Below are 16,210 nucleotides of genomic sequence, written 5' to 3'. Positions count from 1 at the left end.
GTGCTTTATGAGTTCATACCTAGTATACATATGTAATCCTGGCCTGGGCATGTGTCAATGTGGGTCACATGTTCATACCTGGTATACATATGATTTGCACATGTTCGTACCTGGTACACATGTGAGTTCATACCTGGTATACATATGTACTCCTGGCCTGGGCATGGGTCAGTGTGGGTCACATGTTCATACCTGCTATGCATGTGATTTACACATGTTCATACCTGGTACACATGTGGGTTCATATCTGGTATACACATGTACTCCTGGCCTATCGGTGTGGGTCACCCTAAAGATGGGTGACCCAGTATGCTAGGGGCAATGTCAGTGCATGTGTATCTGAGACTTGGGATGCACCTTGCAAAGAAATAGGACCTGAGGGTGACAATCAGGTGGCTCTGAAGTCCCTGGCTGTGGAAGGGCAGCATGGTGAGGGGGAATGGGTGCTCTGTGTGTGTGTGTGTGTGTGTGTGTGTGTGTACTCGTATGTGCGCACGATCGAGTGGGGTGCTTGAGAAAGGCCCTTCAGAGGCGGCTGGAGGGGCTCTGCAAATTGTAATCAGATTAAGGGGACCAATCACTTAGGGCTCTTGAAAAGGTCACAAGGTTTCTAATCAGCCCTGAGCTCTGGGCCCACAAAGCCTGGGAGGAACTCAGTGGGAGCCGCCCACTGGGGGGCCATAGGGGTGGGGGCGTCTTTCTTCCCTCTCTGTCTCTCATAATTATGCCAATTTGCTAGCCAAATTGTTTGCTCAAGTGGACAGGGGCCTTGTGCCCCATTCATGTGGTAATGTGGGAACTGCAGGCCTCCTGGCTGGGAAAATAGGAGGTACTGGGACCCTTCTCCTAGGAGCAAGCTGGCCCAGGGGGTGTGGGGCATCCAGGCCTTGGGATCAAGCCCCCTGCCCACCAACACAGGACCTTTCTTCCATGAGCTCAGAAACTTCCAGATGGGTTGTGCTCTGCAATGTTCGGTTGGGTCTGCAGAGATGAGGGGTGTGGAAGATGGCAAGGAGCCCAGAGAAGGGGTGGGCAGAAGAGGGGACCTCTAGGTACCTTCAGGGTGAAAAGGACCCCTGCTGGTGTGGCCTGAGGCTTTGGAGAGTTTGGGAGCAGTGTGGGGCCTGGGAGGAGTTAGGGTGCTGGATTTCTGAGTCGCGTCAGTGCCTCTAACTGTGCCACACTTTCTACACAATCCATCATTGAACCCACTTTCTACACAATCCATCATTGAACCCAACAGCAATCCAGAGCAGCAGCAATCCTTGGCTTTCCAATCGCACAGACTAGGAGACTGAGGTTCAGAGAAATGAAGTGGCTTGCCCAAGCCACACAACTAATTGGTAAGGAGCAGAGATTTGAACCCAGCAGGACCTGTTTCCCCTGCCCCCTCTGCCCCTCACCCATCGTGAGGGTTCATTCCTCCCTCCACCATCAATCAGAACTGACTGGAGCCTAGTTCCCTATGAGGTAATGAGGATGCCACAGGGACACAATGACCCAGGGAGGGACCAGCTGGGGGGGGGGGACCCTGAGCCCTGCAATGTGCTCAGCTTACCGTCAACACGGGAACACGGGGCTGCAGGTACACAGAAGTTGGTCACGTTGCTCCACGAACCACACTCAGTTCTACTTCAGGCCGTGATCTTTGCCTAGAATGTTACACACATCTCACATCTGCCCCTTCCATTGACCTTGTCCATTCCTACTCATTCCTTTAATTTCAGGAAACATTTCTTACAGGAGCTTCCCCTGTGCTCAAGACCAAGACAGAATCACTTGTTTTATGCCTTTTTTTTTAAATGTCATTTCTCAAGTCTTTGGTACTTCGTGTGGTTAGATCATTAACAGTAGTGTCCCTGGTAGATTGTAAGGTTTCTGTGGACAGGGATCATGTCTGCATTGTTTATTGCCACAGTAAACCAGTGCCTAAGGCTTAGCCTGGCACATTGCAAGGGCTTGATCAGTATTTGTTCAATGAATGGATGAATGACAATAAGCAAATGAATGGATAAGTTATGGGTACACTGGGAGAATGAGGTGGAGGGCATCAAGCAAAGATACCAGCTGTGACTACTAATTAGATTTTGCCAGGACTGACCCAGGTGAGCAATCTGCCACTTGCTCTCTCCGTGAGGGAGGTAGCCTGTGGATAGATAGAGCAGAAACACTGAATGATTCAGGAGTTCTGAGATACGGTTTAGAGTGTCCCATCTTAACCTACCATCCCGCAGCACTTCTGTCTTGATCTAAATGTGACCTAAAAAAGTAGAAGCCCCAGATGCAAGCTAGAACAGTCTTTTCTTCAGCCTAGAAAGCCCCGCCACCTTACACTCCAGAAAGTTCTGCTTCCAGTTGAAGGAAGTAGTAACCAGAGTGAGGGATCTGGGCACAGGCCATCAGGATTACAAGCAACAAGGGTGGACAAGACTGTCATCCCTAAACTTGATGTGCAAAACAGCTGACAAGACCTATGCTGAGTCTCCTTACCTCACTTGTTCTCACACTAGGGCATGCCTTCGCCTTGCCCGTGCCTTACCTAGTTCCTGAAGGTGCCACAAGAAGTGAAACCACCAGACTGAAAGTTCTAGGGACTGGACGTAGCAGAAACTCAAACTCTTTTCAGCCAAGATACAAGGCTTAGGCCACAGGACAGGATGACATTGAAGAAGAAGAAAAAATGACAGCAAACTACTACTACTGTGACCAATTGGCAAAGGCTCTTAATTGTCCTGCACATCTATTCTACCTTTCTTGCCTAATGGTAGAGGTCACATGACCTCCTTTTAAAACCTCCATTTCCTAGAGCCTTCCCTGCAGGCGTGGCTACATGACCAAGTTCTGGCCAATGAATGCAAATGGTTGTACACTACTTCCAAGTCATGTTCCAGGTTCTGTTTTCTTCCCTGGCAGCTGACATTCAGATGAAATTGAAGTTCATGTTGGCAATGGTAGAGCAACAAGTCAGAAGGGGTCTGGGTCTCTGCTCCTCTCAGGTCTCCCATTCCATCACCGAGGACCATCCTTCTCAGATTTGTATGTGAGAGAAATAAAGTTCTATGTCAGCCCCTGTTCTTTTGAATCCTTTTCGGGTAGCAACCAAAATGATACATCAAGCCCTGGGGTAGAGGGACAGGCAGGGCTCAGGGAAAGGGGTTGTGGGCTGGGAAGGTATCTCCCAAAGTGTGAAAATTTATGAATCTCGGTTCTTAAATTCAGATGTACAAGAAACAATACCCAATGATTCTATTGCTCTTTTGTTTTCTCCTAGCTTGGAGAAATTTTTCTCTATTCTAGGAGTGTGGGAGAAAGGAAAAACTCTTCTTTTTCCTCTGTTCTTCCAAACACTCTGCCTTTGCTTTGCCCATAAATCTCATTCTCTAGAAGACTTTGATATTTGGAAGAAGATGATGGGGGAGCTATCTGTTTTCTGCACAGTTCCATCCTTCAAGTGGATGCAGAGCCAACCACCTATTGAAAGAGGGCAAGGGAAAGGAGAGACAGTAGCTGATAGGCCAGTACTAGTTCATGGTTGTTGGTGTTAGCTGCCATCAAGTCAGTCCCAATTCACGACAACCGCATAAACAATAGAACAAAATGCTGCCTTATCCTGTGTCCTCTGCAGATCAGACAATGTTTCGTTGTGATCCACAGAGTTTCCATTGGCTGATTTTAAAAGTAGATCACCACCTACACCTATAAATGCCGTAGCTCAAAAGAGGAAACAAATCCCTGCTGCAAGAACTATTCCCACCCCCTCCACACAAAGGGTAGACAGGGATGGGCAACTTGGACATTGGCTACCCAAAATGGGGGGAGGGATACAAAGGTAAGAAGTGACTGGCTTACAAGCTTTCAAGAGGGAACTTATATCCAAAGGGTGTGGATGAAGGTAGAGTCTCCAGTGAATAGTATCCAGTCTGTCCAGGAAGGGCTGATGAAACGAAATATAGATGGGTCTCTTGTGATGCAATAGTGAATAATTGTTATCAGGACTGAAGGTGAGGGTTGGAAATCTAAATAAAGGTGGATATTTTGTAGCAAGGAGGGGAGTGATTAACTTTTCAGTCTAGGAGCGGAGGGCCCTGGGACCATCAATGGAGAAGAGCAGAGAGCAGGATCCTATCCAGAGAAGCAGTGAAGACAACGTGAAGAGATGGAGTGGCTGGGGACTTGGGATCCAGAGAGGGAAAGAGGCTGAGGACTGTGGTGGGGGGTGCAGGCTTATAGGGTACACCCTTTGGTTGGGTGAGGATGCATGAACGGGATGGTAAATATGCCAATGAAACAATAGATGTAAAACTAATGTTCTCCCATGTAGACTATCACACAATTCACAATAAAACATTTATTTAATAATAAAAAAAAAAGCAGATCACCAGACCTTTCTACCTAGTTCATGTTAGTCTGGAAACCACTGAAACACAACAGCCTCACAACAACATGCAAGTCTCCACCAACAGAGAGATGGTGGTTACACATAGAGTACATTGGCCAAAATTGAAGATGAGATTCTACCATTGAACCACCAGTGTCTGCAACATAGTTGTTTACCTAGGCTCAGGGGCAAAAGTGCCATTGGGGAAGGGCCCAGAGTAGCAGATATAGAGGCACAAAAGTAAAGGAGAAGATTCAGTCATATCCAAGCACAGAGGCAGTTGGCTTCACTTGACAATATCCAATAGGTGAGTCTTGCTTCATTCACTAACATCCTGATGTAGTGCAAAGAACAGACAGACTTGGGTTTAAATCCAACTTTACCAATATTTACGTGTCTGTCTGACCTTGGGCAGGTCGCTTCACTTCCTTAAGTCTAGTTTTCTCATTTGTAAAACACAAAAGAACATCTATCTCAGATTGAGTTGCAAATATTGAGGGGGATAATTAGCTCATAGCAGTTGGGTAAAAATGCTAATACATACCGGAAATGTCACATTTGATAGTCTAGTACTATTTGTGTCAAACAATTACATATATCCCAACCATCCAAACAGCAGCCATCAAGTTGACTTGCTAGTGTGATCCCACGTGTGTCAGAGCACAGCTGTGCTCCACAGGGTTTTTAATGGTTGAATTTTTGGAAGTCCATTTCCAGCTTTTCTTCCAATGCACCTCTGTGTGGACTTGAGCCTCGAATCTTTTGGTTAGCAGCCAACTGTGTTAACCATTTGCACCACCCAGGGGTTCCAAACCAGTTGCCTTTGAGTTGATTCTGACTCACGACTATCCCATGTATACATACATACACATATCTGTTATAAACTACTCAATAAGCATATGTGTGTATGTGTGTGTATACTCTAAAAGTGGCCTCATCCACTCCACTCACCTCTGTGCATAATTCCATATTCTTGAGTGTAGACACAACCTATGACTTGCTTCTAACCAACAGGAAACAGCAAAGGTGATGGATCAATGTGACTACATGCACGTGACTATGTGGTTACTTCCTGTAAGACTAGAGCACCTGCCTTGCTGGAGTCTCTCACTCCACTGCTGGCTTTGAAGCAGGTAACCATGTCGGGGCCCAACTGAGCATGGCTTCTAGAAACAGATAGCACCCAACAACCAACAAGAAAATGAGCCTTCAGTCCTATAGCTGCAATTCATTGAATTCTACCAACAATTGCATGAATTTAAAAGTGGATCCTTCCCCAGTCAAGTTTCTAGATAAGAACTCAGTCCTATCCAATACCTTGACTACAGCCGTGCGGAGGATCCACAGAAATTTTAATATAATATATGTTGACTTATGCTGGTGAGTGAGTGATAATATTATGCAGCAATAGATAGCATATGGGACATAAATGTACACATAGGGCATAATTGTTTTATACAAGTATCTATATACTATATACACTTTTGACCAAACATGGTATTCAATTCCCCTGGTCACAGTGATTGGCCAGATATGGGCACATGACATAAGTTAGGCAAATCAGATGCCTTCCCTGAGATTTTTGTACATGATGTTGGGGAAAGAGGTGTCTTCTTTTTCCTTGCTCAGATGGTATGATTTGACTTGCTCAGATGGTATGATGTAAGCCTATGATTGACAAAAATCCATGCTCTCCTCCTGGAGAATGAATGCAGCAAACTCACAAAGAAGGAGACCTGAGACACATTGAAAAAAGCCTGGTTGGCATCATCTGAGTACCAGGATCCTGCTACCCCTGAGACAAGGCCATCCTTTGATCTCTCAGTTGCATGAGCCATTGGTTGGAGTTGCTTCCGACTCATAGCAACCCTATACAGGGTTTCCAAGGCTGTAAATCTTTATGGGAACAGAAAGCCTCATCTTTCTCCCACGGAACAGCTGGTAGTTTTGAACTGTTGAATCAGGTTCACAGCCCAATTTGTAACCACTATGCTCCTTAATCACCTTTTTGTTTCTCTTGGCTCCAGTTGCAGACTCTAAGCTCCTGGAGGTCAGAGAATCTACCAGTTTCTAAACACTGTTCCTCATATGACCCAACTCAGAAAATTCTTCCAGAATAAATACAGCAAACTACAGCTGGATGAAAGGGCTTGCCATGTGTCAAGCATCAGGAAAAGCAGGCATTTATATGATCTCATTCAAGCTTTACAAACAATGCTACATGATCATTACTGTATCCAATAGGCAATTTTGGTTGTAAGTAACAGAAAACTTCAACTTAAAATGGTTTTAAGGATAAAGGGATTTAATTAACTCCCATAACAAAAAGTCTAAGGATATATCAAGATCGGTATTTCAAACCCACCAGCTGGTCCTCAGACACCCTATACAGGGTCACTATCAGGCTTTGAGTAGGAACTGACTCGATGGCTTCAGACATGGTTCAGACAGGACTATAATCTGGTTTCCTGTGATACCCATGGCTCCACTCTACTCTTCAGGGATGATTGCCCATAAAACAAGATAAGCATGAGCTTACTTGTGTCTACTTACTAATCTGGAATTAACAGTTTCACATGTTTTTTACCACATCCAAGATGTGAGTTTATGTTAATGGGGGAGGAACAACTCAGAAAAGGAGGATGGGGATAGTTGTTCAACTTGAAGAATACGTATGATCAGTATCAGTGAATTGTGTGTGGAGAATAGGTTGAATTGGTGTAGGTTTTGTTCTGTATGTTCTCCACAACAGCAAAACAAAATATGTCCTGGTTCATTTTCCTCATTTACTCTTCCAGATGAGCTTGAGAATCGCTGTCTAAATGCCAGTCTCAACGATACCGCATTGTATCCAGGGTTTAATTCAGGAAGGATTCACCTCTTGACAATACTGAGTTTTTCATCACCTACTGAGGAGTCCTGGTGTGGCACGGGTTAATGCGCCAGACTGCAAAGCCATTTGAACTGCAAGATCAGCAGTTCAAGCTCACCAACTGCTCCTTGGAAACCCTATACATGGTTGCTATAGGTCAGAACCAACTCAATGGCACTTTACAACAACAGAAATTCTGCAGGAATTTAAATGTATTTCACACAATTACGTGGACTTAGGCATGCTTTGTTATGATCCCAAATGTAACATATGAAGACGATATTATCATGCTCTTTCCCGCTTCCTGGATTTTATGAAACTGAGAGTCTAATCATGGCAGGTCAAGCATGTGACCATTTTGTATCTCTGGGGATTGTCTCATTTCTCATATTTATCACTCAGTGGTGACTCCGTTATACTTAAGTTTCTTTCTGAGAGCAAAGAAACCTTTCCCAGAAGCCCCAACAAGTTTCTCCCCATGTCTTGTTAACTGTGGCGATTTAAAAACATGACTCTGAAAGTCTTTAAACATATCCTGTTGAGAGTTGGAGTCTCTGCCTTCCCTCAAGTCTGAGGTTAGGGCTGCTTGACCAATAGAACACAACAAAAATGACACCGTGCCCAATGACCAGGCCAAGACCTTAAGAAAAGTCTTCAGGTTTTTGCCTAAGGAGCTCTGGTAGCGTAGTGGTTACGAATTGGGCTGCGAACTTCAAGGTCAGCAGTTCGAAACTACCAGCTGTTCCGTGGGAGAAAGATGAGGCTTTCTGCTCCCATAAAGATTTACAGCCTCGGAAACCCTGTACAGAGTCGCTATGAGTCAGAACCGACTCCACGGCACATATTGGAAATCAGGCACCATGCTCAGAGGAAGTCCAAGCTAGAGAGATTCGAGGTCCCCAAATACAGTCTAGATTGTGTAACCAGCCAACAGCCACAACCACTTGCCAGCCATGCCAGTAAACCATCTTGAAAATAGATCCTCCGCAATCCCAGTTAAGCTGTCTCACAAATTCCCACCCAGATTGCAGATTTGTTGAGCAAAATAAGTGCTTGTTATTTTAGGCTAAGCTTTGAGGTGGTTTCTTGTTGTTGTTGTTGTTGTTGTTGTTGTTAAGTGCCATTGAGTCAGTTCCGAGTCATAGCAACCCTGTATAGGGTTTCCGAGGAGCAGCTAGTGAGTTTGAACCGCCGATCTTGCCGTTCAAACAGCTTTGAAGTCTGGCACATTAACCCGCAGCGCCACAGCAGTAAATAACTGTGCCAACAAGTGCAACATGCTTCAGTGCCTAAATGTGGGACTGGTACCTCTGTGAGAGACTTAAACCAGTCAGAACCCTCCTACTGAGGCTGGGTCTAGGGTTAGAGCTGGGTTACCCTTCTCCGAGCCAGGGACAAAAACCAGGCCTTTGGTTGTTGTTGTTGTTGTTGTTGTTGTTGTTGTTGTTAAGTGCTGTCAAGTCGGTTCCGACCCATAGCGACCCTGTATAGGGTTTCTGAGGAGCAACTGGTGAGCTTGAACCGCCGATCCTGCAGTTCAAACTGCTTTGCAGTCTGACGCATTAACCCAAGCGCCACCCCAGAACTCCAGGGCTCTGGTAGCAAGTACAAAAAGTCAGTGGCTGGTAGGTGCTGCTGGGGATATTAGGTCCAGTGAGGTGAAGTCACTGGCCTGAGGTCAACTAGAATGTGGCAGGCTGCTCTCCAACCATCAAGCTGAAACTATTATTATCATCACCACTCCTAGTCCACCTTTAAAAACTTGTTCTAATGTCCCCTCCTCCACACAGCCTTCCCAAATGCCATTTCACCATGGCACACCTCCATGTAGACTGTACCACAGAATATGTCCATCCTATGTCCATGTGGTTTAACAAGGGTGGGAACATTGGTTTCTGTCTCTCCCAAGACCCAATGGAGCATTTGGCACAGAATAAGGAATCAGGTCCAGTTGAGCCTTACCTTTTGTGGGCCTTGGAGTCAGTATTCAAGAACATCCAGTATCTAAAAGATCCTTCTTCTTCAAACCCACCAGCTGTTCCTTGGAAACCCTATACAGGGTCCCTATGAGTCAAAACCAACTCCAGGACACCAAACAACAACAATGCTAACTGAGTGTGTGTGTGTGCAGCATTTCCTCAAGATGGATTTCACTGCAAAGGCCTCTGTTACCGGATGACACTCGTGTGTTTCCTCAGTACGCCCAGGGACTGGTGTTCTCCTCTGCCCCTAAGGAAAGGTTATCCTACAAGGTGGGTACAAGTACTTAGACTGTACGAGGAAGTAAAATACAGAGGCCTGATGGGTGGTCTGTTTATAGTAAGCAGACTGTAAAATGGGCAAGGTCTTGAGAACAATACTTTAATCCTCCAAGAACCCCCCTAGGCTCCCTGTCTCAGGTCAACAAGGAGATATTGGGGATTGAGCCACATTAGGGCATCAAGTGGGCCCATCATAGGTACTCAGGGGCCCTTTGGGGGAGGGGCTATGGGACTACAGTTCTTAGAAATCATCCATCCCTGAATATCCACTCAATGAACATTTACTGAGTGTTTTCTGCATATGTCCCAGACACTGGGCCAGGTGCTAGGGATACAAAGGAGTTCTCCTGATGTTGAGACAAACTTTTTGATTCCCTAATCACTCTTTCCACAAGGAACTCTGGTAACCTGGTAATGTAGAGGTTACTAATTGGGCTGCAAACCTCAAGGTCAGCAGTTCGAAACTACCAGCTGTTCCGCGGGAGAAAGATGAGGCTTTCTGCTCCCGTAAAGATTTACAGCCTCGGAAACCCTGTACAGGGTCGCTATGAATTGGAACTGACTCCACGGCACATAAACAACCAACCAACTAATCACTCTTTCCAAGTGTGCCCCCTAGGCTCCCTGCCTTAAAGCGGGCACTGAATATCATAGCTCAGAGTCTTTCTGAGAGCCCTGGAGACCCTTCTGCCAAAGGAGACCAGGGGAACCTAGAGTCACCAAACACATACCTGGAGCTGGGTGCCCCTGCCTCTCTCCTCTTTCTTTCCCACCCTGTCTGTGGGCGTTATCTCTGGCTTTCTCTACCTGTCTCACTCTGTGTCCGTATCACTCTCCTCTGTCTCTGTCTCCCTCCTCCCATAGTAAGCCCACCTTTCTCTAAATGCTAGTCTGGTTCCCCCTCTTTCTGCCTCAGTCTCTCCTTGTTATGTCTTTCTCCTTGCTTCTCTCCTTCTCTCTCCATGACTCTCTATCTATGTCTATCTCTCTTCCTCCTCCCCCCACTCCCTCTTGCCCTCTCTGGAGGGTGCTGCTGGATCATGCCAAGCCCAGAGGGAAGGTCAGAGCACCCTGCCAGGACCAGTACAGACTGCCATTAACCTGTCACTTCTGCTTCCAGGCGGGTAAACAGCGGGGACTCGGGGAAGGCGAGGAATTGCCGACACTGGAAATAGCAGATCTTGGCTGGGACTGACAACTGAAAGCAAGAAGCACTCAGAGGGTGGCAGACCCGTCCCAGGGCACCAAGGATAACTGGCGTGTTTCTGGACCAAGCCCCACATCGCGACCCTCTTTTGACTGCTGAGCAAGGGGGTGGTGAAAGAAGAAAAAGGCTGTTAACTACAGTCAAGCATTCCTTATTTGCATTCTTGGGAGCAGAAAATGGAGACCTCAATCAGGCAAAAACCAAAGGTCTCAGACTCAGCAGCCTGCAGACCATGGAGGCCTCTGTGGTGGCTTTAAAGTATGAATCAACATTTTTAAGTGGGTATATTTCACATTTTTAAAATCGGTTGTGCTTGAGGTCTTGGCCATGCTGGGCTGCTGATGAGCAGCAGCGCCCCCTTGCGGGTCGTTGCACAGTCCCCTGCCCGGCCTCTCTACGCTGGGAAATGTGTGGCCTTTGGCAATGCAGACTTCCTCTGACCAGAGGTACCACCAACTCACCACTGAGCCTCAGCTTTCCCATCTGTCAGATGGGCGGTTGGACTAGCTGAGGGGTATGACTTACCTTTTGAGCATCTAGTGAAAGCTACGAACCTCCTCCTTAGAGAAATGGGCCTGTGCACAGATTTACCTATGATTATAGGTATCACATGCTCCTCTCCAAGGGGGCCGTGGGTCCCAGGCTAAGAACCTTGGTGGGCTGCTAGGTCCCGTCTCCCCTGCTTCAGCCAACAGAGTGTGAATTTGGCCACACAGAGACCTGACTACCTGGGATCATCCTTTCTCTGGCTTATGCTGAGGCTCTCAGCCCGCAGCAGCTGCCCACAGCGCATCGATATGCAGGAGGGGTGCGGGCTGGGCTGGCTGTCGTGGGATTTGCATAACGCACTCCGGGAGGTAAAGGCCCTCCAGGCGGCCTCTCTGTGCAGCGCCTGCCTTTGTCCCTGCCCAGGACCAAGCAGGACAGCCCGGCAAGCGGCTCGTACACTTTTGACTGCCAGATGAAACGAGGGGGGGTGTCGAATAAAGAAGCTGCCTGGGCCAAGCATGGGGGCACTTTGTGTCCTTCCAGACGGAGTTACAGACGTCTGTGAAACGTCAATTATGGTTGAATAAAGACGTCTGCTCGGTCCAGACGCGCCCCCTTTCAGCTCGCGAGGTGTTTCCAGGCCCAGTCTGGGATGCCTTTGGCAACCTAATTTGGCGATTGTTACTCTATAAGGGTACTGGCATGCATCACACCCAGGGTGAATGGAACGAACTGAGCTGGGCTGGGCTGGCGTCCGGAGTTGTGTCCTGGAATGTAGGGCAAAGTGGGAACAGAAAGGAGCAGCGAGGCCTCCCCTTGCCTCTCCTCCAGGCCTGGCCAGGCTGGGTGGGGGACACGCAAATGCCCCTAGATCAGCCAGGGCCCTCCCCCAGGCCTTTGTTGGTACCACAGAAGCTCAGCACCCCTGGCTGCTATTGGTTGGGATTGGGGTCACAAGCCCTTGTAATAGGCTAGTATGATGCATTGTTGAGGGGGCTAGTGATGGGGGGAGTGTCAAAAAGCCTGTTTCTTAACATAATTGACCAACCCTGGGACCAGCACCCTCCAGCCTTCTTGCCATATGAGATAAATAAACCTCTATTTGTGTAAGTTCATTGGACTCCCAGTTCCTGATACAGAGGAACAACCCCTACTCATATTCCTGGTCTCATACATTCAGAGCATCAGAATTGGCACTCCCAGCCTTGTGGGGCATCAGGAGCTAGGACAGGGTGTGGGTTCTGAGCACTGTGACCAGAGCTGCCCCTTACTGAATGCTGCTGTCTCCTGAGCTACCTTGTCCTAGAAAGCCTCATCCCTTGTGGATGTTAGACAGCAAAGGCATTCTCTGAGGACTCCATGTGGGTTCCTCATCCTACTGATTTTGAATCCTGCTCTCTGGGAACAGGCCCCTTGGCTTCCTGGATCAGGCCTGACACCCATGAAAGAAAGTCAGTGAGTCACCTCCTTTGGGGTAAAAAGGAATCCTGACTTTCACAATGACCCTGCTCTGGACCACACGTGTTTGTATACAAACACCTAAACAAGTCCCTCAACCTTGAGAAGTGGCTATGGGCATGGGCACAGGCCCTGGGTCAGACTGCCTGGGTTGATTCCTGCTTCTGTCCTTAACAGCTGTAAGGAGACCTCAGCAAATCAATCAACCTCTCTCAGCCTTACTCTCCAGAAACACAAAGATTAATGACATATCCAGAGTGAACCTGGAGCAAGAAGCAAGGTTGAGGTTCAAACTCAAGGTAGTCTGACTCCAGAACTCATTCACTTTCTAGTTACCACGGTCCTAAGGAAGCCTAAATGCTTGAGTCGCATCCCCCCTTTGGATCTGGGTCTATCTACATGGGGTGATGGCCCAGGGATGGAAGAGCCCCTCTTTACCTCCAGCTCCTTCTCTCCTAGGTTCCCACTCGCCACTCATCAGTGGCTGTGCTGAGGTAGAACGTCCCAGGTATGTGTGCATGTGTGTGTTTGTACATGCATATTGCACATGAGTATTGTGAGGTTGTGCACGGGCATGTCCCATAGACACAGATGCCTGGAGCAGATGGCTTGAGCCACAGTACAAGTCCAAGATGGGCACGCCACCACGCCTAAACTATGGGGTTGAGGGCTGGCATGAGTCTAAGAGGTCAAGGAGGGTGGAATTTTCCTGAGGACAGAGAAGTATCTGCATTTCACCCCAGACACTCATGTGCCCAACTGGCCCATGTCCTTACTGAGAGAGCGAGGACCACATGGTGGCATTTGCATGAAAGTTCTGACTTGTAAGTAAGTATGTGTCATACCAATAAGAGCACTTAAGATTCTGTGGATTTAATTTGTTTTTTAATAACTGATAACTTTCTTCTAGTACAAACATAAAAACTTTTGCAGGGAGAAGTCTTTGTACTCTGTTCCTTAAACCATAACTCTGTCATTCAGCTTCTTGTGTGAGTCCTTCCAGAGCGTACTTTGTTGTTGTTACGTGCCGTCGAGTCAGTTCCGACCCATAGCGACCCTGTACAGGGTTTCCGAGGGTGTAAATCCTTACGGGAGTAGAAAGCCTCATCTTTCTCCCGCGGAGCAGCTGGTAGTTTCGAACCGCTGACCTTTAGGTTTGCAGCCCGATTCGTAACCACTACGCTACCAGAGCCAAAACCAAACCAAAGCCACTGTCATTGAGTTGATTCCAACTTAGGGCATCCCAAGTGTTAAGGAGTTGTTGTTGTTATGTGCCGTGGAGTCGGTTCCAACTCATAGCAACCCTGTACAGGGTTTCCTGTACCTTGCTACGGAAGCAGAAAGCCTCATCTTTCTCCCATGGAACAGCTGGTAGTTTCCAACTGCTGACGTGAGGTTCGCAGACGGATTTGTGACCACTATGCTACCAGAGCTGTGCTTCAGTAGGGTTTTCTTGGCTGTAGTCTTTACAGAAGCAGATCTCCAGACCTTTCTTCTACGCTGCTGCTGGGTGGGTTCAAACCCACCAATCTGTATGCTACTATTCAAATGCAAAGTTTTTCACCACACCGGGACCTTGCAGAACAATGCAAAGATATGTTCTGATTTTTCCTCAGTTTTTACAAAAAGGTGGCACACTGTACTCTAACTTGCTCTTTTGTTGCTGTTGTTTAATAACAAAGTATCTTGGGGATCCTTCCCTATCAGAACACAGAGAACTTCCTCATCCTTTTATTCAATTGCAGAGTATTACATTAGCCAGGCCTCTCTGGAGGCCCATTTGGGTTCTTTCCAACCCCTTGCTTTCTCAAATGTTGCAACAAATGACCTTGTACAGAAATCAGTTCTCACCAGTATGAATGTAAATGTAGGATAAAGTCCCAGAAGGAGGATTGCCGGGCCAAAGCTTATATACATTTATAATTCTGCTAGATCTTGCCAAATTGCCCTCCATGAGGCAGGTGCCACCTCCCACCAACACTATATGGCTTAAGAGATCTTAACAAATGTGGGCCACTACCTGTGTAGAGCTGTACCTGCCCTGAGTTTCCATTGGAATCCAATCATGAGGGGCTTCCCTTGTACATGTATGCAGGTTTCTTCATTCCCTGGCCTCGGACTGGCACCCATGTCAAGTCATACACATGGCTGTGCTAGGCCAGCAGCGTTCCAACCAGCTTTCTGCCTTCTCAGCCCGCTGTTCCCTTTCTCCCCAGCCTCTTCCTCTGGAACACTTACCAAGGATGGAGCTCCCCGCAGCCTCCCTAGCCCCACACATGCACCTGTGCACACACACACATACGTCAGTCATTTCTGAAAAATGCAATCTCAGAGTCCCAAAGGAAGAAGTGCATCTTCATTCAACACTTCCATGAGCTCCTCTTATGGGCCTGGCACCCTGCTAAGTGCTGGGATGTGATACTTGTGATACGTGATATTGGCCAAGTGCCTTACACGCCCCATCACCGGCATGTAAGGGCCTCCAGGGCCCTCTTGAGTAAGATGAGGTCTAGGGACATAGAGGTTTGCTTCCAAGTGCCATTCTCGTTCTAACAACCTATCATTCCAAAATCGTTTTGTCAGTCCTTGTCTATATCAAAGGGATAAAAGACTTGGAAAACACTCCTGTGGGCTAGTAAATGACAGCACTTATTTATAAGGCTGGCTTAAAGGAGATCAATCCAGAGAGCCCTTTGCAAGCTGGTGAAGAATTGTGTGGGGGTAGGGTGGGGGTGGGGGAGACAGGAAAGGGGACTGTGTGTATTCAACGACACATCCCTGTGAATAGGACCTCCTTCCGACTACATGGAAGAACCCAATTTTGTGTGAAATCCTGGCGAGACGCTTACTAACTTTATACATTTGGGCCTCAGTTTGCCTCATTGCAGAAACTGGGTACCTTCATACTTCCATCAGATGGCTATTGTGAAGACTGAATGAGATCCTACTAAGTCAAGTCGGCACTCAGGAAGTGCTCAGCAAACAGCCGCTTTCCTAGGACTTTCCAGGAGTCAGCTTTGGGGCTGCAACCCAAGGGTCAGACTTGAGCCAGACCTGCCTGGTGCCCTCGAGCCAGGCCACTGGCGAGTCTGGCGCCGAGGCCGACCAGGGCCCCGGCGCTCTCTCCACGGCGTCTGGCCAGGCCGGGGAGGCAGACGAGGCAGCGAGTGACAGCTGGGAAGGTTTAATTGCTCCTCAGTGGCTTGGGAGCACCTCCCTCCCTTGCCTCCGATCTGCATTTCAATGTGAGAAGAGTGGAAAGTAAGATGCTGCTCAAAGGGGTTACAATGATTAATCATTTAAAAAGCAAGATCTTAATTACAGGCCGCAATTTTTGCTATTTAAGGAGTCCATTAGTTGCCAGAAAGAAGAAGAAAAAATTATCACAGGTTATTCTCTGAAAGTAGAGTGGAGGGGGAGGGAAGTGGGGGAGGGAATCAGCTGCTGCTCCAAGATTGGGAGGGGGGCAGGGGTCTCACCCCCACAAGAGGCCTGACCAGGAGTGGTGTGGGCCCTGCCTTGGTGTGTATGTGTGTTGGGAGTTG

The sequence above is a fragment of the Chrysochloris asiatica genome, unplaced genomic scaffold, assembly GCF_000296735.1.
Source record: "Chrysochloris asiatica unplaced genomic scaffold, ChrAsi1.0 scaffold00101, whole genome shotgun sequence".
NCBI lineage: Eukaryota > Metazoa > Chordata > Mammalia > Afrosoricida > Chrysochloridae > Chrysochloris > Chrysochloris asiatica.
This window is presented reverse-complemented; position numbering follows the sequence as displayed.